This window comes from Sapajus apella, unplaced genomic scaffold (genome assembly GCF_009761245.1).
Source record: "Sapajus apella isolate SASKATOON/1434 unplaced genomic scaffold, GSC_monkey_1.0 scaffold2, whole genome shotgun sequence".
In the NCBI taxonomy this organism is placed as follows: domain Eukaryota; kingdom Metazoa; phylum Chordata; class Mammalia; order Primates; family Cebidae; genus Sapajus; species Sapajus apella.
In genome coordinates this window covers 28138110-28162046 of record NW_022436942.1, presented here as the reverse complement: position 1 = coordinate 28162046, position 23937 = coordinate 28138110, and the positions used below count along the sequence as shown (strand labels likewise).

The 23937-nt window shown below is 40.8% G+C and overlaps 1 protein-coding gene and 1 non-coding gene across 3 annotated transcripts in view; one reads left to right on the top strand and one right to left on the bottom strand.

The window, feature by feature from the left end:
- CPM (carboxypeptidase M) overlaps window positions 1–23937 on the top strand; it is a 93373-nt gene that overhangs the window by 10922 nt on the left and 58514 nt on the right. The window lies entirely within an intron of this gene.
- Window positions 15839–15901, bottom strand: LOC116527914. The gene has a single exon (XR_004258786.1). It is a non-coding gene; the product is annotated as a U7 small nuclear RNA (small nuclear RNA).

Below are 23937 nucleotides of genomic sequence, written 5' to 3'. Positions count from 1 at the left end.
TTTTTTTGTGTCTCTATCTCCTTCAGTTCTGCTCTGATCTTAGCTATTTCTTGTCTTCTGCTAGGTTTTGAGTTTTTTTGATCTTGCTCCTCTACCTCTTTCAATTTTGATGACAGGGTGTCAATTTTAGATCTCTCCTTTCTTCTCATGTGGGCACTTATTGCTATATATTTTCCTCTAGAGACTGCTTTAAATGTGTCCCAGAGATTCTGGTATGTTGTGTCTTCATTCTCGTTGGTTTCAAAGAACATCTTTATTTCTGTCTTCATTTCATTGTTTATACAGTCAACATTCAAGAGCAAGTTGTTCAGTTTCCATGACGCTGTGCGGTTCTGAGTTAGTTTTTGAATTCTGAGTTCTAACTTGATTACACTGTGGTCTGAGAGACTGTTTGTTATGATTTCTGTTCCTTTGCATTTGCTGAGGAGTGATTTACTCCCAAATATGTGGTCAATTTTAGAGTAGGTGTGATGTGGTGCTGAGAAGAATGTATATTGTGTGGATTTGGGGTGGAGAGTTCTGTAAATGTCTATTAGGTTTGTTTGGTCCAGGTCTGAGTTCAAGTCCTGGATATCCTTGTTAATTTTCTGTCTGGTTGATCTGTCTAATATTGACAATGGGGTGTTAAAGTCTCCCATTGTAATTGTGTGGGAGTCTAAGTCTCTTTGTAAGTCATTAAGAACTTGCCTTATGTATCTGGGTGCTCCTGTATTGGGTGCGTATATATTTAGGATCGTTAGCTCTTCTCGTTGCATTGATCCTTTTACCATCATGTAATGTCCTTCTTTGTCTCTTTTGATCTTTGTTGCTTTGAAGTCTATTTTATCAGAGATGAGAATTGCAACTCCTGCTTTTTTTTGCTCTCCATTTGCTTGGTAAATCTTCCCCCATCCCTTTAATTTGAGCCTTTGTGTATCCTTGCATGTGAGATGGGTTTCCTGGATACAGCACACCAATGGGTTTTGGCTTTTTATCCAATTTGCCAGTCTGTGTCTTTTGATTGGGGCATTTAGTCCATTTACATTTAGGGTTAATATTGTTATGTGTGAATTTGATACTGCCATTTTGGTGCTAGCTGGCTGTTTCATCCATTAGTTGATGCAGATTCTTCATTGTGTTGATGCTCTTTACCATTTGGCGTGTTTTTGGAGTGGCTGGTACTGGTTGTTCCTTTCTACGCATAGAGCCTCTTTCAGGAGCTCTTGTAAAGCAGGCCTGGTGGTGACGAAATCTCTGAGTACTTGCTTGTTCGCAAAGAATTTTATTTTTCCTTCACTTATGAAGCTTAGTTTGGCTGGATATGAGATTCTGGGTTGAAAGTTCTTTTCTTTAAGGATGTCGAATATTGGCCCCCACTCTCTTCTGGCTTGTAGGGTTTCTGCTGAGAGATCTGCTGTGAGTCTGATGGACTTCCCTTTGTGGGTAACCCGACCTTTCTCTCTGGCTGCCCTTAGTATTTTCTCCTTGAATTCAACCCTGGTGAATGTGACAATTATGTGCCTTGGGGTTGCTCTTCTTGAGGAATATCTTTGTGGTGTTCTCTGTATTTCCTGGACTTGAATATTGGCCTACCTTGCTAGGTTGGGGAAGTTTTCCTGGATAATATCCTGAAGAGTATTTTCCAGCTTGGATTCATTCTCTTCGTCACGTTCAGGCACACCTATCAAACGTAGATTAGGTCTTTTCACATGGTCCCACATTTCTTGGAGATTTTGTTCATTCCTTTTTTCCCCTTTTTTCTATAATCATGCCTTCTCGTTTTATTTCATTGAGTTGATCTTCGACCTCTGATATCCTTTCTTCTGCTTGGTCAGTTCAGCTGTTGAAACTTGTGCATGCTTCGCGAAGTTCTCGTGTTGTGTTTTTCAGCTCCATCAGTTCACTTATATTCCTTTCTAATTTATCCATTCTCGTTAGCATTTTGTCAAATCTATTTTCAAGGTTCTTAGTTTCTTTGCATTGGGTTAGAACATGTTCTTTTAGTTCACAGAAGTTTCTTACTACCCACCTTCTGAAGTCTGATTCTGTCATTTCATCACACTCGTTCTCCATCCAACCTTGTTCCCTTGCTGGTGAGGAGTTGTGATCCCTTTTAGGAGGAGAGGTGTTCTGGTTTCAGGTGTTTTCATCCTTTTTGCGCTGGTTTCTTCCCATCTTTATGGATTTATCTACCTGTTGTCTTTGTAGTTGCTGACTTTCAGATTGGGTCTCTGAGTGGACATTCTGTTTGTTGATGATGAAGTTATTTCTGTTTCTTGGTTTTCCTTCTAACAGTCTGGCCCCCCTGCTGTAGGACTGCTGAGGTCCACTCTAGGACCTGCTTGCCTGGGGATCGCCTGCAGCAGCTGTAGAACAGTAAGGGCTCCTACCAGTTTCTTCTTCTGCTATCTTTGTCCCAGAAGGATACCTGCCAAATGTCAGTCTGATCTCTCCTTTACGAGGTGACTCTTTGGATATACAGGGGTAAGGGAGCTGCTTGAGGAGACAGTCTGTCCTTTATAGGGGCTCAAGTGCTGAGCTGTGAGCTCCGTTGTTCATTCAGGGCTGCTGGGCAGGTACGTTTAGGTCTGCTGCAGCAGAACTCATAAATCGCTTTTTGTTCCCAGGTGCTCTGTCCCAGGGAGTTAGGGCTTTATTTATCAGTTTCTGTTGTGCTGCTGCCTTTTTTTTTTTCAGGGCTGCCCTGCCCAGCAAGGAGGCAGCCTGTTCACTGTCTGCCTGCAGAGGCTTTGCTGAGCTGCTGTGGGCTCCGCCCAGCTGCCATGTGAACTTCCCTGCAGTCTTGTTTATATGGGTGTAGTTAGAACTGCCTCGGCAATGGTGGCCCGCCTCTGTATTGGCGGACTCTCTCTGTAATGGCAGGTTACCTTGGCAATGCTGGGTTGCCTTGGCAATGGCAGGTAGCCTCAGCAATGGCGGGTTGCCTTGGCAATGGCAGGCTGCCTCAGCATTGGTTGACTACCTCCATAGTGTTGGAGTGCCTTGGTAATGGCGGACGCCCCTCCCCCACAGAGCTGGACCCTCCCGGGTTCAGCTGCGCTTGCTGTGAAACTCTCAAATCAGAAACTCCAGAGAGTTTCTGATTGCTGTTCTTTTGTAGGGGTGGGACCGAGCCTGATCACCTGGCTTCCTGCCTCAGAGCCTTTTTTTTCTTTTTTAGTTGAAGAGTCGACACTATCCATGTCGCCTGTCGAAATGGCGCTGGGATCTGTTTCCTGTGCGGTGACTCACTGCACCAGCTTAAACAGCAGTGCTGAGATTCGTGAGGCTTTTTTGCCCAGGAATCTCCTGGCCTGGCTCCCTGTTCAGTCCCCTCTTTAATCAGATGAACGGGCGACTTCCTGGGTCTCCAATCACCAGCCAAAAGGGCACCTGGACCAGTGTGTTTTGTATGGAGAACCTCCAGCTGGGGCGCCAACAAAGCAGCCGCGCTGGCCACAACAGCCGAGCTGGTGACCCGTGGGGCTTCTCCACCTGGGAATCTCCTGGTCCATGGGCAATAAAAATGCGGCGTCCACTCACCCTCTGTGCTTTCACTGGGAGCTGTAACCCCGAGCTGTTATCCTAAACGGTCATCTTGGATCCTCCCTCCACGCCCACAATTTTCTAATGTCCTCCATAGGTGTAAGACCAGCTTACAATTATCTGAGCCTAAAACCAAACTCTTTTTTATATACAAGTATAAAATATTTTTCCCCAACAGTTTTAATATATACTGAACTTTTCAGGGATACCCCTACATGTAAATCGAGGGGAATTATACTTTGTTTTGCTCTCAACTTGCCTGAGAGCTATTTCATATTCAGAAAGTCCTGACAACAGTGACCAAAGAGCCAAATCAATCTGCATTTATAATCTATATGTTCACGGTGACTCTCAAGTATAGATACAGGCATGTGACTTCATTCGTCTTCTAGTGGAATGTCCAAGTTTTTGCATACGAATACCATATTTTATGTAAATTGCTTTCTTTTTTAGTTTTGCTTTATGTAGTTTGAACACTATATCGATCTTCTGAAATTATGTATGTAAATGTGTTAGAATTGTTTGTCAGCATAATAAAATAGAAGTTACAAAATATTGGACATGAAAAAAAGAGACATCATCTGATAGGGTTAAGAGCTATTGGTGTAGAAGCACAGAGAGAGCTGATAAGGACCCACTTGAAGCTCATGTAGCCAGCATCCGAAAGGTGCTTAGTTTCTGTTCTTAATCCATGAATGTGTGGGTCTGATGGTAACACTGTGGTGACAGCAGTATCTAGAGTTGAGCTGTGATAATTGCCATTAGCCCTGATTCCTCCTTTCAGTTTGTGTATTTAAAACACCCCTTTCTCTAAGTGTACAAAGGAAGAAAGTAAGATGTTAAAAAAAAACCTTAAAGTACTATTACCTCCCCCTCAAAACACACACACACACACTATATCAAATAGCAACATACATTTGGGTTAAGGAAAGGAGACTAAGTCAGATCTTCCTGTTTGGAGGTAGGCTTGGTCCTGTAGTCCCAGCTACTTGGGAGGCTTACCCAGGGGGGTCACTTGAACCCCAGAGTTTGAGGCTATAGTGCACTATGATCACACCTGTGAACAGCCACTGCACTCCACCCTGGGCAGCACAGCGAAAGTCTGTGTCTTTAAAAAAAACAACAGCAGCAACACTCCTATCTAGTGATTTAAAACAATTGACATTCTTCCTAGCAATTAAATGTAATACTGTATAGTAGCTCGTGAAGAGGTAAGTCCTGATTTGAATTTGTGTTAAAATAAAACAGATGCAAAATGCACGTTAAAAATATTGCTCATCTCTGTTTTCTGAGGACTGCTGCACGTCACAGGTTTTAGAAATACAAATTTTCTGTGACCTTTCACATACATACGTTGTCAAGCTCAGCTGGAGGGCTTAATATCCACTGAATAATAAAAAAAAAAATGCTGCCCACTTCAAACAATCTGCCTTGGAGCTGGAGCTGGCTGCACAGAGTTATTATGCACTTACCCAGAGTTGAAGATAACTACCTTGACAGTGGGGATACAAAGACAGTAATGATAGTGCTTACTACCCCAGACTTTACCCTATCACAGAATGCAGGAGAAGCCTAAGTAATCATTCTGTTTGTTCGAAGAGCTTTCAACTAGTTGCTTATCTAGTTTTAAAATTATCCTGATGCAAATCTGAAAACCAGAACCACACTTAAAAATCACAACTAAAGTAACATGAATTGACAGTTTTTCAAACACATTACTAAGCCTCCTTTCCCACATAATGCACAGGCACATATACTAATACAGGCAGGCGAAATTTAGCATAACATCATGCTTTTAAAGCAGGAATAAATGTTAGAAACCATTTGATCATTCATTAGATTAATTGAAACTTAGTTCAAAATGTTGCTTCCTCCAGGAAGCCTTGTTTCCATTGCCCTGGGCAGAATCAGAATCTCCTTGCACACCTCTTCTCCTCTTGAGCATCTTCCAGTAACTCTATCTAGGTGCACATGGAGGCCAAGGACCGGACTTTGTTCAACTTTGTATTCTAGGCACTAAGACGTGCTTATTACGTGTAACAGACACTCTCAGGGACAAAGCTGAAGAGTTATTAGATGCTTATTAAATGAAACATATGAATGCAAATTGGTTATGCAGCATATTAATACATATATAGGATGTATTTTTTTGTATTGTTACATATATTGTATGTAACCTTATGTATAAATCTTTAGTTACCTATGTTGTATGTAAGTACTTCAATCCCTCAAGAAAATGACAGTTTTCTTAGAAACTTTTTGCTAAAATTAGTTTTATATTAGTAGAAAATAATATGATAACTTAGAGAGGTAGAATTAGGGGACAACAATTGTGCCCCAGTTCAAGATGAATCACTGGCATGTAGGAGAAAGCCTCAGGGAAGCTAGGGACTTTCAGGCAGTAAAGGACACAATCGAATTATTCACTGGCTAGCCTAAAATGGGTATACCCCCCCCCTTGCCTTCAAAACACTGACCAACCATGTAATAAAAAAAGAGTAATTATAAGAGGTTCATCACCATCACCCCTGCCTTCATTAAGAAGTTTTTAGGCCAGGTGCAATGCCTCACACCTGTAACTCTGGCACTTTGGGAGGCCGAGGCAGGTGGATCACTTGAGGCCAGGAGTGTGAAACCAGCCTGGCCGACATGGTAAAACCCCGTCTCTACTAGAAATACAAAGATTAGCCAGGTGGCACACCTGTAATCCCAGCTACTTGGGAGGCTGAGACAGGAGAGTCACTCAAACCCGGGAGGTGGACGTTACAGTGAGCTGAGAGCTGAGATCACACCACTGCAGTACAGCCTGGGTGACAGAGCGAGACTCTGTCTCAAAAAAAAAAAAAAAAAAAGTATTTAAATAAATGCCTCTGGCTTTATTTGAACAGTGTAGGAATAATTCAAGGGTCTGTCACAGAATTTGGCAAAGAAAAGAAGGTGGGAGGGATCATGTAAAGACAGCCTTTTTTCCCTCACGAGTTAAGCAGGAGCCAGGTGCAGTGGCTCAGGCTGTAACCTCAGCACTTGGGGAGGCTAAGGCAGGCTGATCACTTGAGGCCAGGAGTTTGAGAGCAGCCTGGCCAACATGGCAAAACCCCATCTGTACTGAAAATATATAGAAAAATTTAGCCAGATGTGGTGGTGTGCACCTGTAATCCCAGATACCCTGGAGACTGAAGCAGGAGAACCGCTTGACCCCAGGACATGAAGGTTGCAGTGAGTCGAGATCACGCCACTGAACTCCAGCCTGGGCAACAGTGAGCATCTGTCTTAAAAAAAAAAAAAGAAAAGAAAAGAAAAGAAATTAAGCAGAGACATGAAATCCTTTAAGTGTCTTTTTCTCCCTGCATGCTCAGGAATGTTGTACACATTTTAGGTGAAGCAGATGACATGTCTAACTATTCTTGCTGTGAGTGGTTCAGAAGGGCACAGTTTTGGAACACACAGATGGACTATTGAAGGTAGTTTCACCTTAATTTTTAGTTTTTGTTAAGTATTTATTTCCTTGTCCATTGTTGGTCACTCAGTTGAGTCCACTCATTAAAATCCTTTTCACCAGGGATACTTACTCTTATGAAAACATAGATACCTGGAGACATGTGGGAAGTGTAGGGTCATTTAACGTGGTGATTCTACAGCAGTTTTCCATTGTTTTACCAGAGAGATTTATTGACAGCTTGTGTTAGGCCGTTCTTGGGTTGCTAGAAAGAAATACTAGGTAATTTATAAAGAAAAGAAGTTTAATTGGCTAAGGGTTCTGCAGGCTGCACAAGTGTGGTGCTGGCATCTGGTCAGTTTCTAGGGAGGCATCAGGAGGCCTTTACTCATGGCAGAAGGCAAAGCAGGAACAAGAGAAAGAGGGGATATGAGATGTCACATGCTTTTAAACAACCAGATCTCCTGAGAACTCATCATTAGTATGAGGACAGTACCAAGCCATAAGGGATCCACTCCCATGACCCAAAAGCCTCCCACCAGGCTCTACCTCTAACATGGGGGATGATGTTTCAATGTGAAATTTGGGGGAACAACTATCCAAACTATTCACACCTTACTAATAGTATTAAACATGCGCAGTTAAATTTCAGATAAAGGTTGTTAATTAGGGAAGACATTTAATTTCTTCCATTGCTCTTAGGGACTCAGATGAATAATCTTCGTGTGGTAGAGATAACCCTAACTGGTATATCATTTGTTACTCTAAGTTCCTTTCAGTTTATGAAGAAACAAAGATAAATTGGGAAATGCCACATTCTAGCCTTAACAAACTCTTTAGTTGGACTTGGCCATCTTTTGAGTTTTAAGAACATATACTTCTAAGTGTACAAAATGTGTTTCCAAACTCTATGGCATACAGTTCTAGCATAATACCACGTCAGTCAATTGTAGAAACTTCCAAACGTTTTTTACACTAAGAGCTTTTTTGGTCAAATAATTCTTGCTTGGAAGTAAATCCCAGTCTGTATGTGCCAGGCACTATATTAGGCTGAAGATAATCGTCAGCAAACAGCATCTCTACTCTGATGTTTCTTACATATGCTAGTGAGGAAGACAAATGGAAAATGAAGCAAGTCCAGATTTCGATCATTGCTATGACGCAGATAACATAGTCTAATGTAGTGGAGAGTGATGGTTACTGTGGAACATAGGTTCCATGAAGGCAGGGAAAGTATCCTGCTTATCACTCTATTTTCAGTGCCTAAATCATAGCAGTTACTGTTTGAGAGAATGTTGTGTGGAAAGAATGAGGGGAAGGCCTGCCTGAAAAGATGGTAGGTTGAAGGGGAGATCTTAAAGGTGACAATCAGCTAGATCTTACAGCCTGATTCCAAAGTGCACAAAGTGCAAGTGATGTGCAGAGGCCTCAAGGTGGAAAGAGCAGAGCAGAAGTGAGACCAGGGTGCCTGGAGCACAGTGAGCAAGGGGAAAGTGGCCTTTGAGGAAGCTGGACGGTGCACCAGGGACAGAACATAGAGCGCCTTCTAAGCCAATTCTAACATGGAGAGTTTGAATTCTGTTCTGAGAATAATGGGAAACCATTGAAGGGTTTTAAGCATAGAGCGATGCAATCCGATGTGGGTTTGAGAAGGATAACTTTAGCTACTGAATACAGAAAATGGCCAGTATAGAAGCAGGGGGAATAATCCAGTTACAGTAATCCTGGCAAATGTTGGTGATGGTGATTTGGATTAAGGTGCTCCAGAGAAGTGAAAGGATTGGAAATCTGTTTTGGAAATAAAATTAAGAATACTTGCTAATGGATCGGATTGGATCGGATTGGATTGGATTAGATTGGATTGGAGGAGGAAGGGATGGAGCAAAACAGGAAAATCAAGATGACGCTTAGGTCTTGTGCTCGACTGAGTGTATGAAGATTGAAAAAACTGGAAGAGGACAGATCTGGTGAAATCAAGAAATCAAGAGCTCTGATTCAGACATTTTCTTTAGAAATTGTAAACTCTTTAGGAGGTATCCAGTGGGTATGTAAGTGGAGCTCAGGAGAGAAGTTTGGCTGCAGAAAGAAAGTTGGAAACCATCAACATAGAGATGATATTGAAACCTGCAGGACTGATAAAATAATCTAGCAAGAGAGTAGAGATAAAGAAAAGAAGGCCAGAATCAAGCTATAGCACCTTCGAACATTTAGTCTAGTATAGGAGCCAATAATGGAGATGGGAAAAATTCAGCAATGAGCTAGAAGGAAAATTAAGAGTGGTGTCCCAATGTCAAAGAAGGCAAGTGGCTCAAGAAGGCAGATGTTTTGGGGAGTACCATGACCACCCACTAGTGATATGCTGAAAGGGCTCACTCACAACTTGATATAAAATCATACTGAAGGCTAAGATTTACTACAGCAAAGGGTATGGTGCTGGAACAGCAGGATACAGATATACATTAGCAAAACTAGAGAGGTCAGGGTAGGCTTTCTTGTCCTCTCTCTGTAGGGATCCCACATGTTTCTCAGAAATGCATGTTTCTCTCCAGCTGTGAATTGCAAAGACATAAGCAAAATGCCTCCACCCAGGAAAGTCCACTCAAGTCTCAGGACTTTAGAGCTGGTCAAGGGAACTGGTTGTATAGCTATGTAACCAGCCAGGATGCAGACCCCAAACTGGGTACTAGGACACATCAGGAATCTTCACATTAACTTTAAACAATGATACTGTCTTGATATATTTTGACCACTGCCTTGAGAGCACAAAAATGACATAACTAATTAGTAAGCATTTCGGGGAGTTTAGTGCTCAGGATTTGGGTCAGGGTCATTGCTGTGACTGCAGGTCACAAAGATACGCAAGAGCTGAGTAAAACATACTGGCTATGTTAACTCTTTCCTCTTGAGGTCATCCTTAATGTTGAATACAGGTGGAAGTTAAAACTGAAAACCATAAAGTTAATTTCTATATCCCAAAGTATAGTTAGTAAAATTATATTTCTCTCCAGATAGATTCACTCAACTTATTTAGTAAACTTTTATTGAATGCCTAATATAGTTCATGGCATGTGCTAGCATGAGACTACAGAAGTAAAGAAGGTAGACATGGCCCCTGCCCTGAAGGGGGTGACAATCCAATAAACGCATATGTCATTTGCTGTGTGCAACAATATGATACAGATCTCATGGCTGAGGCCTGAAGGATAAAGAGAGTTGAGCCAGGTGAAAAGGGAAAAGCAAGGCAATAAATAGCATGTTCAAAGGCCTGGAGGTGAAGCAGCATATTGACTTTGAGGAGCAAAAGTTCAGTGTGGCTGGAGGGGAGAGAGAAGGTGAGAGGGGTCGGTTATGAAGCTGTTAAACACATTTTGCTTCATCCACAGGGAGATACAATCATCCTAAGTGTTCCTGATAATTTTACAATAAGTTTTGCATTCCAACACAGATTCTCTCTTTTTTTATTTTTATTTTTTTGTTGAGACCGAGTCTTGCTCTGTCACCAAGGCTGGAGTGCAGTGACACAATCTCGGCTCACTGTAACCTCCGCTTACTGAGTTCAAGTGATTCTCCTGCCTCAGCCTCCTGAGTTGCTGGAATTATAGGCATGTGCCACCATGTCTGGCTAATTTTTGTATTTTTAGTAGAGACAGGGTTCCACAAGGTTGTCCAGGCTGGTCTCGAACTCCTGACTTTGTGATCTATCCGCTTTGGCCTCCCAAAGTGCTGGGATTACAGGCATGAGCCACCATACCCGGCCCAGAGATTCTCTTTAAGAAATATGGTGCAACAGTCATTTCTGGAACAAAAAGTAATGAGAAAATACAAACACACCAAGGTAAATAAACCAGAGCACCACAAAATGTAATATGAGCTGTGTAAAAATAGTAGCAGTTCCTGAGACCTATCAGTGTGAAAAGTTATTATTTGAATGCCATAATTGAATGGAATTGTTCATTTAAATCTTCAAGCAAATTTATTTTTATGTCTAGAACTTATTAGAAATGTTTCAATCGTGATTATATGTAGTCTCTTTTCTCTGTTGCCTTCAACGGAGCACAGATCATACAGAAAGGAATTAATTTTTTTAATCAGCAGTTTTGGAGAAAAATTCTATGAATGCCAACCTTATACAAAAACTGACAAACATACATTATTCAGAATGTAAAGAGAAATGCCAGAGTATAAAGGAACAGACACTTAGATTTAAATATAATTTTGGAATATTGTAATTATTATTAACTACAATTATTATTAATTACAACCAGTCATATTTGAAGTAGTATGTAACAGCTGTGCGCACGAGCAGGAACATGAAAGGGAATGTATCTGGTCTCATTTTCTAGGCAAGACATTCAAGAGGAGCAAAGACAATGGGAAAATGAAAGCAGTGCCACTGCTGAGTATTCAGCACCTTTATGAGCCATGCACTGTGCCAGGACCATTGCGATTTTTCCTCCTTTAAGTGATATAAAAACTCTATGATAAGTTATTTACATTCCCATTTTATAGGCAAGAGCAAATAGATTTTACAGATGAAGAAATTGATGACCTAAAATGATATCTTAGTAGATGATAGATTTGGTTCAGTAACCCAAATCTGTCTTTTAGCAATTTATGTATTCATTCAACAAATATTTATTGAGTTCCTACTGTCTGCCAGAACTTTTGTAAGGGGATGCAAAGAAGAACAGGCCTGGGTCTTCCCCTTTAGGAACTAGGGTGGTGGGCCATAATGGGAAAAGCATTGTAATGGGGCTTTGTTCATTACAGTGAACAGTGCAGTGTAGGGACACTTTGTAGCCTGCCTACAGGGTGCTTGGTAAAGTTGAGAAACGCTTATCAGGGAAGCTGATGTTTGAACAAAGGTTTGGCTATCACCAGGCAGAGCGATGGAGGTGGTAGGAATTCCAGGTGACATGACTGGGAAAACACATGCTGTGCTTGGGTAGCAGGAGCAGTCCAGGGAGATGAGAACATGGTGGGATTGTGCTGCAAGAAGCCTTGTATGGCAAGAAGGTGAGACTTCCCTTGTACATACGGCCAAACATAAGAATTTGATGGTAATTTCTAATGTATCTTAGCATCTAAGTTCCCTTAATTTGTGCTCACAGGAAAACACATAGTTTTAGAAGGCTTTTGTCATTGCGGTTTAAAAGAAAAAAACAGATTGTTCAAAGAACAGTGATAAATAGGGAAAATATTTTGACTCACGTAATTTCTCACTAAAATTGGCAATATTTGTAGCCCCATGGGAACTATGTTTCCGCAGGACATTCTGTTCGCTGTCCTTGGGAAGCTATCTAAAAAAAGAAAAAACAGAATAAAAAGAGGTATTTGAGGATGAGTAATAAAAGTTGTATACTTTACTGAATGTTTTACTGTGTACTAGCTACTTATCCATATTATTTTAAATCCTAGCACCAACTCTGTGAATTAGGTAGTATTATCCCTGTTTTACAGATGGGAAACTGAGGCTTAGTAAAAATGACTTGCCTGAGACTACTTAGCTAGTAAGGAGCAGAGCTGGGAATTCACATCCAGGTCTGTCCATATTCAAAGCCCGAGTTCTTCCAGTCTCTAGAGGCTGGAGGCTTCTGTGGAGGTGACCTAGGCTACTTCAATAGGTGAGGAGACAGAGGACTGCTTGGGGACACATTCCGTAAACCAGAGCAGCTCATCCTATGAATGCCAAACTTATACAGAAACTGACAAACACTAATTATTCAGAATGTAAAGAGAAATGCCAGAATATGAAGGATCAGACACCTAGGATCAAACATAATTCTGGAATATTATTATTATGAATTACAGCCACTTATATTTGAGGTAGTATGTAACAGCTGTGTACACGAGCAGGAACACGAAAGGGAATGTATCCTGGTCTCATTTTCTAGACAAACCATTTAGAAGGAGCAAAGAGAATGGGAAAATGAAAGCAGTGCCACTGCTGAGTATTCAACACCTTTATGTGCCATGCACAGTGCTAGGCCCTTTACAGATTTTCTCCTTTAAATTATATAAAAACTCTGTGATATATATTTTTTTAAAGTATTCACACCTTTGTATTAAATTGGAAAACCACTACTATAACCTGGGGGTAGAGGGGGGTGCTGTTCCAATGACTGGCCTGTGCTCTTTAAGCTGCACTAGCTATCCCACTTTGAAAAGATTATATGTATGATTATAAAACATTCTACTATAAGGACACATGCACACGAATGTTCATTGCAGCACTGTTTACAATAGCAAAGACCTGGAACCAACCCAAATGCCCATCGATGATAGACTGAACAGGGAAAATGTGGCACATATACACCATGGAATATTATGCAGCCATCAAAAACGATGAGTTTGTGTCCTTTGTAGGGACATGGATGAACCTGGAAACCATCATTCTCAGCAAACTGACACAAGAGCAGAAAATCAAACACCGCATGTTCTCACTCATAGGTGGGTGTTGAACAAGGAGAATATATGGACACAGGGAGCATAGCATCACACACTGGGGTCTGTTGGGCAGAAATAGGGGAGGGACAGTGGGGGGTGGGGAGTTGGGGAGAGATAGCATGGGGAGAAATGCCAGATATAGGTGAAGGGGAGGAAGGCAGCAAATCACGTTGCCATGTGTGTACCTATGCAACAATCTTGCATGTTCTTCACATGTACCCCAAACCTAAAATGCAATTAAAAAAAGAAAAAGAAAAGAATGTATGAAACAGTCGAAGTCATGCATACTCCATCTCCAAAGAATGGATTCATTCTTCATGTTATGGTATATTGACTATAATTTTCTGTTTGTAATTACCCAGATTCCAAGCCTGTTTATAGAACTTATACCTGAGGAATGGAATGGTGAGGATTAAAAGAGGCCGTAGTCCTTGAGGTTTTCTTTGATAGTATCTGTAACTGCTCAAACACAAATTTGATGCGCTGTGTAGCTGTAGCACAGGTCATGTGACTGTAGATTACTTTGACATCTTTTTGCATACTGAGGTCAAGGAACTGGCTGTTGATGTAATTCCTCGCATCCTCATAGAAGTTGTTACCATCATACTCTGGAAAATAAATGCTGAGATGGATTAACTTTTTACATTGGGATTCCACGTGGGATTTTATAGGAATAAAGGTTCCACTACCAGCAGTGAGTAGCATGAAGTCATTGACGTTGACCAGGCACCTTTGCAAGAATAAACCGAGGATGTGCCCTCAGCAGGTGAATGTGCTAAGCTCTCTGGGGGTGGCAGGGAGTTTGAGTCCCCACCCCTTGGAGTGTGGTATTCTAGTTGATGTATATGTGTTGCTTTGCAAAGGTTTGGAGCCCTCTTAAATTGATCAAAATTGCATCTGTTAGAAAATATTAAATATATTCTGTATATCAAGCCAAATATTAGGAGCTTGTGTAAGCAACAGAATAACTTGGTGGATCGCGTGGGTGTTGGGCTAGGCAAAAGATCCCACTGTTGGTGCTCCCCACATCCCCATCCTTACTACGCTCTGGGCAGAGTTACTCGAGTAATTATCTCAACATGCCCAGAAACCCTTAACCACCTCTACTGAATTGCCTGGACTCAGGAGCCTCCTTCTTCACAGCTGAGATTCAGACTTCACTGAGGGACAAGGTGAATGAGAGGGTAGGAACAGTAGGGGGCAGTATCTGGTCATCGGGAACTTTGGAGTTTCCAGTGAGCACAGACTGAGATACCTCAGGTGCTAGGATTCCTCAGAACCCCTGGAGGAAGACTGCACACTAGCTAACAACAAGGTTGATTGGCGGGACAGCATCTACCCAGCCCCCTTAACATCTGGGAGGAGATGATGGTGCCATGTAGGGCCACTTGAACCTGCCCAGAGCATCCTCAGCTCCTGTGGATCCTGGAAGTGAAGTGATTGGGTCACGCAAGTAGCTACTGCCAGTGTGCACCCCTGGGGCCCTGACTTCTACCGAGGGGAAGGCTTTTCCCGTGTGCTGGAGATAGAGATAGAAGTGTATTAAGGGAGGAAAACAAAATAAGCTTTTACAATTGCTAAATTAACAGAATCCCAGGTTGCCAAAACTCTGAGGCTTGCTCAATCAGCAGTCCAAACTGTATTTCCTCTAAGGGACAAATTTTGAGCTGGTGTAAAGCTACTTGAAGTCTAGTGAGAAACCATTCAATTTTGAGAAGGAAACTCTAGGGAAATAGAGTAAGTTAAAGGAGTAGAGTGTGCCAGTATGAGAAAGTAACTGTCTTGGAGTTGGAGTTCCAAAACTCAGTAGTCATGGTGTGATCTTAGAGGTCATAAGTGACCAATGAGAAATTTAATAATGCTTTTTGTTACACTCCCTCTTTTTGTATAGCCCTTATACCAAGTTATCTGGTAGTCATTTTAAATATAGGTTTCTAAGACAGTAGGGTGAAAATGAAGTGTTTGGTGAAGTCATCTTAATTTTTTTTAACTCAGTATGAAAGAGATGTTGGTATCAGGTATTGAAATTGGGGAGCTATCAGAATAGGGAAAAATTCTCTATGCCCATACTCACAAATATACAAATATTTATAAACAATAATGAGTTAGGCCGGATGTAGTGGCCTATGCCTGTAATCCCAGCATTTTGAAAGGCCAAGGCAAGTGGACTGCTTGAGGTCAGGAGTTTGAGACCAGCCTGGCCAACATGGTGAAACTCTATCTCTAATAAAAACACAAAATTAGCCAGGTGTGGTGGCACATGCCTGTAATCCCAGCTACTTGGGAGGCTGAGGCAGGAGAATCGCTTGAACCTGGGAGATGGAGGTTGCAGTGAGCCAAGATCGCACTATTGTATTCCAGCCAGGGCAACAAGGGCAAAACTCTGTCTCAAAAAAATAAAATAAAAGACAGTTTATTTTTTCTCCCTTTGGGGGTTTTTCCAGCAAAAACCTGAAAGCCTACTAGATAAATGTTAAAAGAGCTGTAACACTATAACAAGACTGTTCAATAATGGTTGAGAACACACACCCTGAAGAACACAGATTGCCTGGGTTCAAATCCTGATTCTGCTACTCAGTAACTGTGATCTTGAGCAAGTGTCTTACCCTATCTGTGCCTATTTCCTATTTTGTAAAATAGAAATAATAATATCTACCTCATAGGTTGTCGAGAGGGCTAAATAAGTTAATCAATATAAAGTGCTCAGAATATGATTGGCACATGAATGCTGTAGAAATATATGCTACTCTTACTGCTGTTACATAAATTGTGATATTTAGCAGCCTTGACGCATGACCTTGCCATAGGCTTTGTGTTTAAAACCCTCAAATTACTGTTTATTGAGGGCATCGTTGATGTCAGGCACAGGGCTAGGCAATGTTCCTGCTGTATCTCTTTTTTTTTTTTTTTCCCATTTATTTATTTTATTGCATTTTAGGTTTGGGGGTACATGTGAAGAACATGCAAAATTGTTGCATAGGAATGAATCTACACAATACCCTATGAGGTAAATACCAACTTACAGCTTTAGAGATCGACTTGCCAGTGGTTGAGTAACTTGCCCAAGGCCACAAGGCAAGTACCTAGTAGATTCAGGACTGGAGCCTCAAGTCTAGAGAGCCTGGCTCTAGCCACAGCTGCAGTTTAGGCTGACCTTGTTCCTGCCAGCACACTTTGGGACCTGGGCCATACAAGTTATAGTGTCCTGAACAGACTCTATTTTATAGAAGAGGAACCTGAGGCCATAGGAGTGAATAAATTGCCAGAGGTCACTCTATAAGTGTCTCTGATGTCCAGATTAGGAAACCTGAACTAACCTCGAAGCCATGTCTTTCTGTGTAGGATCCAATTGCTTCTGGTATGTTTGGCAAAAAAGACTCAGGTTAAAGTTAGCTACTGAATAACACATTTCATTGACATCTAGAATATTTGTGCCCAGATGCTGTGTAGCAAATCATCCTTCACTTTAATTAGCTTATAGTTATATACTTGACAATGTGAATGAACAGAGAAAAACAAGGTTTTTTGGTTTTTTTTTCAACTTCTAAATTTGCTTGGGAAAATCCTTCATGTCTTTTACAGGTTTAAAAATCATGTTTAACAATGACGTAGTTATCTTAGGAAAAAGACCAGCCTATTTTTATCACTCCTTATCATTGGCCGGTCACAAAGGAGAGCTTTCTATCTTATGTCATCATCTGCACAAAGTATATATGAGGATATACAGCATTGTATTCTTAGCATTGCTTATAATAGTAAAAAAATGAAAGTCATCTAGTTAATGCCACTTAGTTGTACACTTAGAATGGGTAAATGACAAATTTTGTTATATGTGTTTTGCCATATTTTAAAAAAATAATAGTTTAAGAAACTGGTGAATCGCATACTTTAAATGAGTGGATTGTATCGTATGTTAATGATGTCTCAATAAAGATATTTTTTAAAACCCATACATTCATCCATAGAGAATTGGTCAAGTTATACCAAACCCAGTCAATGGAGTATTTTACAACCTTTATTAAAGAATTAGGTAGATTTATATTTTGACATGGGAAGATGTCCAGAATATATTGTGAAGTAAAAAAGGTTGATGTGCATTTCCATATGCTGTATACACATGTCCACAGTTTTGTCTTATAGTAACACTCTTGTGAATGTCGTTATGCAACTTGGCTTTTTCACTTATGTGTGTTATGTTAGAGGTTGGTACATATAGAGATACTTCATTTTTTTAACTGTTTCAAACCATTCTGTGGTATAATTTTATCTTAGTTTATTTAATCATTTCCACATTGATAAGTCTTTAGGTCATTTATAACTTTTAGATATTTCAAAGAATGCTGTAATAGATACCCTTGAACAAGCACATTAGCTCCATAATTTCCTAAGCTAGGCATTGCTAAATTGAAAAGTACATACATTTTTGTGCTTGATGGATACTGACAGATTACCCGCCAAGATGTATTATTTACACTCCAAGCCCCACTTGAGTGTATACATTTCCCCACATCATAACCAACACTAATTTTTTTTCCATTCTAATCGGAGAAAAAAGAATCTCCATTTTAAGTTTCATTTTCACTGCACATGGTGGTATGCACCTACAGTTCTAGCGACTTAGGAGGCTGAGATGGGAGGATTGCTTGAGGCTAGGGTCAGGAGTTCAAGACTAGCCTGGGAAATATAGCAAGATCCCATCTTTGAAGAAAAATTTTTAAAAACCAGCCAGGCATGATGGTGCATTCCTGTAGTTCCAGCTACCCAGGACACTGAGGCTGGGTGATTGCTTGACCCAGGTCCGTGGTTGCACCACTGTACTCTACCCTGAGTGGCAGAGTAAGAACCAGTCTCTAATTAATTAATTAATTCTATTTACATGATTGAAAATCAGAATGAACATGTTTCCACATTAATTCCTCATTAAATAAACACTGAGGTACTGCCCCAGATGAACAAACACAAATCTCTGCCCCTATGGAACTTCCGTTCAATTCTCTGGGTTGTTTCTATTTCCTCATGCCATTTGCCTATTTTTCTATTTATTCATGCTTTGTTATATACGTAGCAAATATTTTTACCTCTTCTGTGGCTTTGTCTTTTAAACTTCATTTTTAGTATCTTTGGCCTTACAGAAGTTTTTAATTTTTATGAGGTCATATTCATCAGCCCTTTACTTTATGCTTTTATTTTTTGTGCCTCACTTAAAAAGGCTCTTTTTGCCCCAAGGTCATAAATATATTCTATATATTTTTCAATATTTTTATGGTTTTAGTCTTTACATTTGGCACCTAACTCCATCTGGAATCTATTTTTGGGAAAGGAGTGGCATACAGATAGATTTCAAGTCTTACGGTATATATTTTTGAGTGCTCAAATTTTTTAAAAGTATGTATGACTTTGATAAGCAGAAAGAGCCATGAGGAGTTGGAAGAGACACTCAGAAACTAGATGTCCATTCTGGGTGGGCCCAGGAGTTTGCAATTTTAGCAGATAACCTCCAGAGAAAAGAGAAAGTGAAGTGGAAAAAAAAAAAAAAAAAAGACTGTGTCCTGTGGAGTAGATTCAGGTCATAACGACTGTAGGTAGAGACAGAGCAGAAAGAGCGGCCCCAGGCTAGCCTTGCATCCTGGTTGCTACAGCACCTTAGGAAGTACATAAAGTACATGAAGTGTCACAGCTTTGCAAGAACTGGAAGACAAGCCAGAATGAATCAGAGATGGGATTCTTCAGTATTTGTACTTATAATAGAATTTTTAATCTCTCATCTGGTACAAAAATGAGCTTAAGATAATAGCCCATTTAAAAATAACACAGGCTGGGCACAGTGGTTTACACCTGTAATCCCAGCACCTTGGGAGGCAAAGCAGGTGGATCACCTGAGATCAGGAGTTCAAGAGCAGCTGGCCAACATGGTGAAATTCTGTCTCTACTAAAAGTACAAAAATTAGTTGAGTGTGGTGGTGGGCGCCTGTATCCCAGCTACTCGGGAGGCTGAGGCAGGAGAAATGCTTGAACCCGGGAGACAGAGGTTGCAGTGAGCTGAGATTGTGCCACTGCATTCCAGCCTGGGCAACAGAGTGAGACTCCGTCTCATAAATAAATAAATATATAAATAAATAAAAATAACCCAGCCCTGGATTAATGATGACTTTTCATTCTGACTAGCAAAGGTTAGTAAAAGTGGATGACTATGTGTAGGCATGTTAATTAACACTTTTTAGATTCCAGAAAGAGAATGTTGTGTGGCAGAAATATATGCACAAATGTACAAGCCTTCTGTAGATGATTCTTTAAAGACAGGTGGAGTGGGAGCTACCCTGGGCTAACCTACCCCAAATCACTGCACTACCTTCTTCCCTTGACATTAAAACCATGTGATTTCTTAGTGTCTGTGTTGCACCTATGAGTTCAGAAATCCCAGTGCATCTATCAAACACACATGTTTGCTTATTATGCATGTTGTTCTAAATGCTCCTTCACTGCTTGTCACAACCCTGTGAGGTACTATTATAAGCCTCCTTTACACGTGAGGAAACTTAGTCTCCAGAGATTAAATAAGTTGCCCTCTCTCCCACAAGCAGTAGCAGCATTGGGATTTGGACTCAAGTTGTCTAGCTTCAGGTTCGCAAAATCACTCCAATAATGTTGCCTCCAAATTGGCTATTTCAGCAGCTGCATTGTTCAGGAAAGTATTATACTCTGATGAGACTTCATGAGGCAGGGCTAAAAAAAACCTGTGTCAGGAAAAGACACCAACACCTCACTGGTTATAAGACCATGCTGGAAGGAGCCTCTTTAATGTCAAACAACAGAGCCACTGCTCTGGTGCCAGCAGCACCCTTATCCAGCCTTCTGACTTCAGTCATAGTGTGAGCTCTATAGTTCCAAGCAAAGGTTAGCCACGGGTTAAAAAATGGAGAAGAGTGCCTTCAGGTATAAGATGTCGTGTGTTCATGCAGGGATTAGCCCTGTTTAGGCTTAATTCTGGAAGGCAGGGTTTCTTTAATTGGTTCACATTCCCTGACGGAATACTATGCCTTCCTGAGAATGAATGATTTACATTTATGCAACAGTAAGCAGGAGAATCCCTTGAACCCAGGAGGCGGAGGTTGCAGTGACCTGAGATCGCACCACTGCACTCCAGCATGGGCGATAGAACTAGCCTCTGTCTCAAAAAAAAAAAAAAAAAAAAAAAAAAATCCACAGTGGCACCTCTAATCCCAGCACTTTGGTATGTTCAATCAGGAAAGGGTGGCTTGAAGAGTAAGTACCCTTATGGTTGGTCTTTAAGAGCTCATCTAATTCTGAGTGGTGGCTGGGCATGTCTGAAGGTATTAGCAATTCTGTTGCTGAGCATTGCTGATGTATTGAGTAATGTGAAAACCTTGGCGAATCGTGTTGCCATTTTCCCCTAAGAATCTGCCTCATCCTGAAGCCTCTCAATTGACGTAAATAAATGTACATCGTCAGAAAGGATAAAGCTGATCACTGTGTACTGCAAATGACGGGCACAGAGTTGTGATTGTCCCAGCAGACTTGAGATGAGCTAGGCTACATCGATGCATTATGAGAAGGTATCTATTACAGTAAAGAGTGTCTCTGGAATGGCTTCTTATAATTATTTGGACTTTCTACAAAGGTTTCTGTGTCACAGCCTATGGAAAAGTAGATTCCTTTCAAGAGACCTGACTTGCCAAGCATGGTGGCTCATGCCTGTAATCCCAGTGCTTTGGGGGGCAAAGCGGGAGGATCGCTTGAATCCAGGAGTTTGAGACCAGCCTAGGCAACAAAGTGAGACCCCATCTTTACAAAAAAATTAGCCAGGTATAGTGGTGCATGCCTGTGGTCCCAGCTACATGGGAGAGCAAGGCAGGAGGATCACCTGAGCCCAAGAATTCCAGGCTGCAGTGGGCCGTGTTCACACCACTGTGTGCCAGCCTGGGCAACAGAGCAAGACCCAGTCGAAAGAAAGAAAGAATGAGAGAAAGAGAGGAAGGGAAGGAGGGAGGCCTGACTGGTATAATGTATTTATGTGCATGAAATCAGTTCTAGGCCTTTGAATATAGCACCTCGCCCACTCTTTCTTGAGAATAGTTTGCCGGTGAGCAATGTGCTGTGTGACCAAGTTGCTTCATGTCCTTTGTGAAATTGGCAGAGCATAAATTATTAATTAAAAATATACAAACTAAGATCAAGATAAGATGTGCTTTAATGGATGGGTAAACTCAAATGGCTTATTAACAGCTTCATTTCCTCATTCTGAAATGGGCATTTCTCAACCTACATTTTAAGGTAGGAGCTGATTTGAGATGCAGGTTAATTATACAGTGTGTTGAAGCCAAATAGTTGGGCTTGGGAGATTTTCTGACCTAAAAATGTTCAGTGGTGGTACCCATGCAATCTTGGGTCTACTCTGGCAAACAGTTCAGAGCCTTAGCATTCAATATTGGTCCTTTAGATATATTGAATGTAAGCTACAGTTTATGGGTATGAGGGCATTATTGACTAAGACTTCAGTAGTTCCAAAGCGGGGAACAAAGAGGAAGATGGCTTTACTAAAGCTACTGTCTTCAGCTCAGGAAAAGCATAGGATTAGCCAACTGTAAATGCACAGCTTGAGAAATCTACCAACTCCCCAAATAGGTTCAAGTTTCCTTGTGAGCATGTAGCCTACTTTGCAGGTAACATTGACTTTGTTAACAATGTTTGTTAACAATAACACTGTAGGCAGTTAATGTCTCAGAGCTCTTACAGATACAAAAGAAGATAAACTTACAACTTGCAGAAAGCATCTTCTCATCGATGAGTCTAAGTAATGCTCGTCTATTGGAGAAGCCACTCATTAATCGTGACTTTTTTATCAGTTTTGTAGGATGGGGAGAGGGACACGGGAGATGAAGCTCTTGCTTTATTTTGGGAGTTAGATGTCTCAAGTTCTCTATTCTGAGAAAGGTAAACATCAATTGCCTCTGAGGTAGTAATAGAATAAGGTCTGTTTTACATTGGAGAAACATTAACCTTAGAGTAAAACAAACAAAAACCCAGTTCAAAGCTCAGACTGTCTGAGCCCAAATCCTCATTTGTCAAATAAGGATAATAATCCCTGCCTTACATATCTTGTGGGGTTTCTGTTGAGGATTAAATGATAAAACATTTTGGAAATTATGTAAAATATCAGTATTTTAAGCAGATATGATTTCCTGAAATCTTTGAGTTTTTCCTTTGATTCCATGTTACAACATCATTTAAATATGCCACCCCTCTGCTATCCTAATACCCCAAATCTCAGTGAAACACTGGAAAAGTCCGAAAGCAATAGTGATTTCTACTGAAGCAGCTCTCCTTATATACCCCTCAATTAGTGATCATTGTTAATGGGTCTGCCGAGAGTGTCATTGCCAAGTACTTTGATAAGCTTGACAAATCTGTTGATAATTTCTTGAGGCAGGGTATTTCAGTGTGTGGAATATTTGGGTACTAGTTCTTGGGGTGTTTTTTGAGTAAAATATTTATATTTGTATTGACTTTTCAACAGCAGGTACAGCAAATTTAACATAGTACCTTGCTACAGAAATTAATTAGTACCCAGTCATGGTTTAAATTATGCAGATTACAGTATGCTCATATTCTTCTTGGCTATCTTAAAAATGAATAGAAACAAAAAGGTAGACAAATATCATATTTACCACACCTTGGAAAGAGGTTGAGCGATTGTCACATAGATTCTCAAGCTTGTTAGCAAGTATGTGTTATGATTTTGTTAAAGGGTAAATTGAAAGGATTCTTAAAGCAACAGATGTTTGGTCCTGCATTGATGCTCATTAAGTAGAGCGCCTCAGTTGGCATTCCCGGGCTGGGTGACACGCAGGTGCCTCTTTCTGATACTCTCCTTCCCAGCCCCTGTACCATCCCCTTCCCCTCTCCCCTTCTGTCTCCTCTCTCCCATTTCTCTCCTGTAATATTCTGGCTACTTGCTCTGTTCTACACAGTCTGAAAGGGAGCGGTGATCTAATCAAGACTGAGTAAGTCCGAACATTTACACTCCTTCCCCCTCACTCCATTCAAAGCCCAATCTTGAGGAAGACGTGGAAGTCATGATTAAACTTCCCTAGCACCCAAACTTTACTGACCCCTTAATCTTATGTTAATCACTTGGCCTTTGCTAGATTAATGACTGAGTGACCAGAAGTTTCAATGATCCCATAAATTATATGATTTTAAACTATTTTTGTAGCTTTTGCTAGTTGTAATAAAAATTTTCAAATGCCTCTCCTTTACTTAACATTCGCATTTGCATGGAGATGATTTTTCTTTCCAAACAGAGAGATTTATTAAAGCTAATGTGCTCGACCAGGTTTTGGAGAGTTTACATACTAATTTCTTAACCCATTCTCTAATATGGCTAGGAAAGCTCTATGTTTTCATCAGGAAGAAGCAGCCTGTGAATTTCTCACCTTGGGGTTTCCATTTTCCCTCCAGGTGGCTTCACCTTTCAGGTGAGCAACCCTGACCTCTCTCTCCTGAATCCC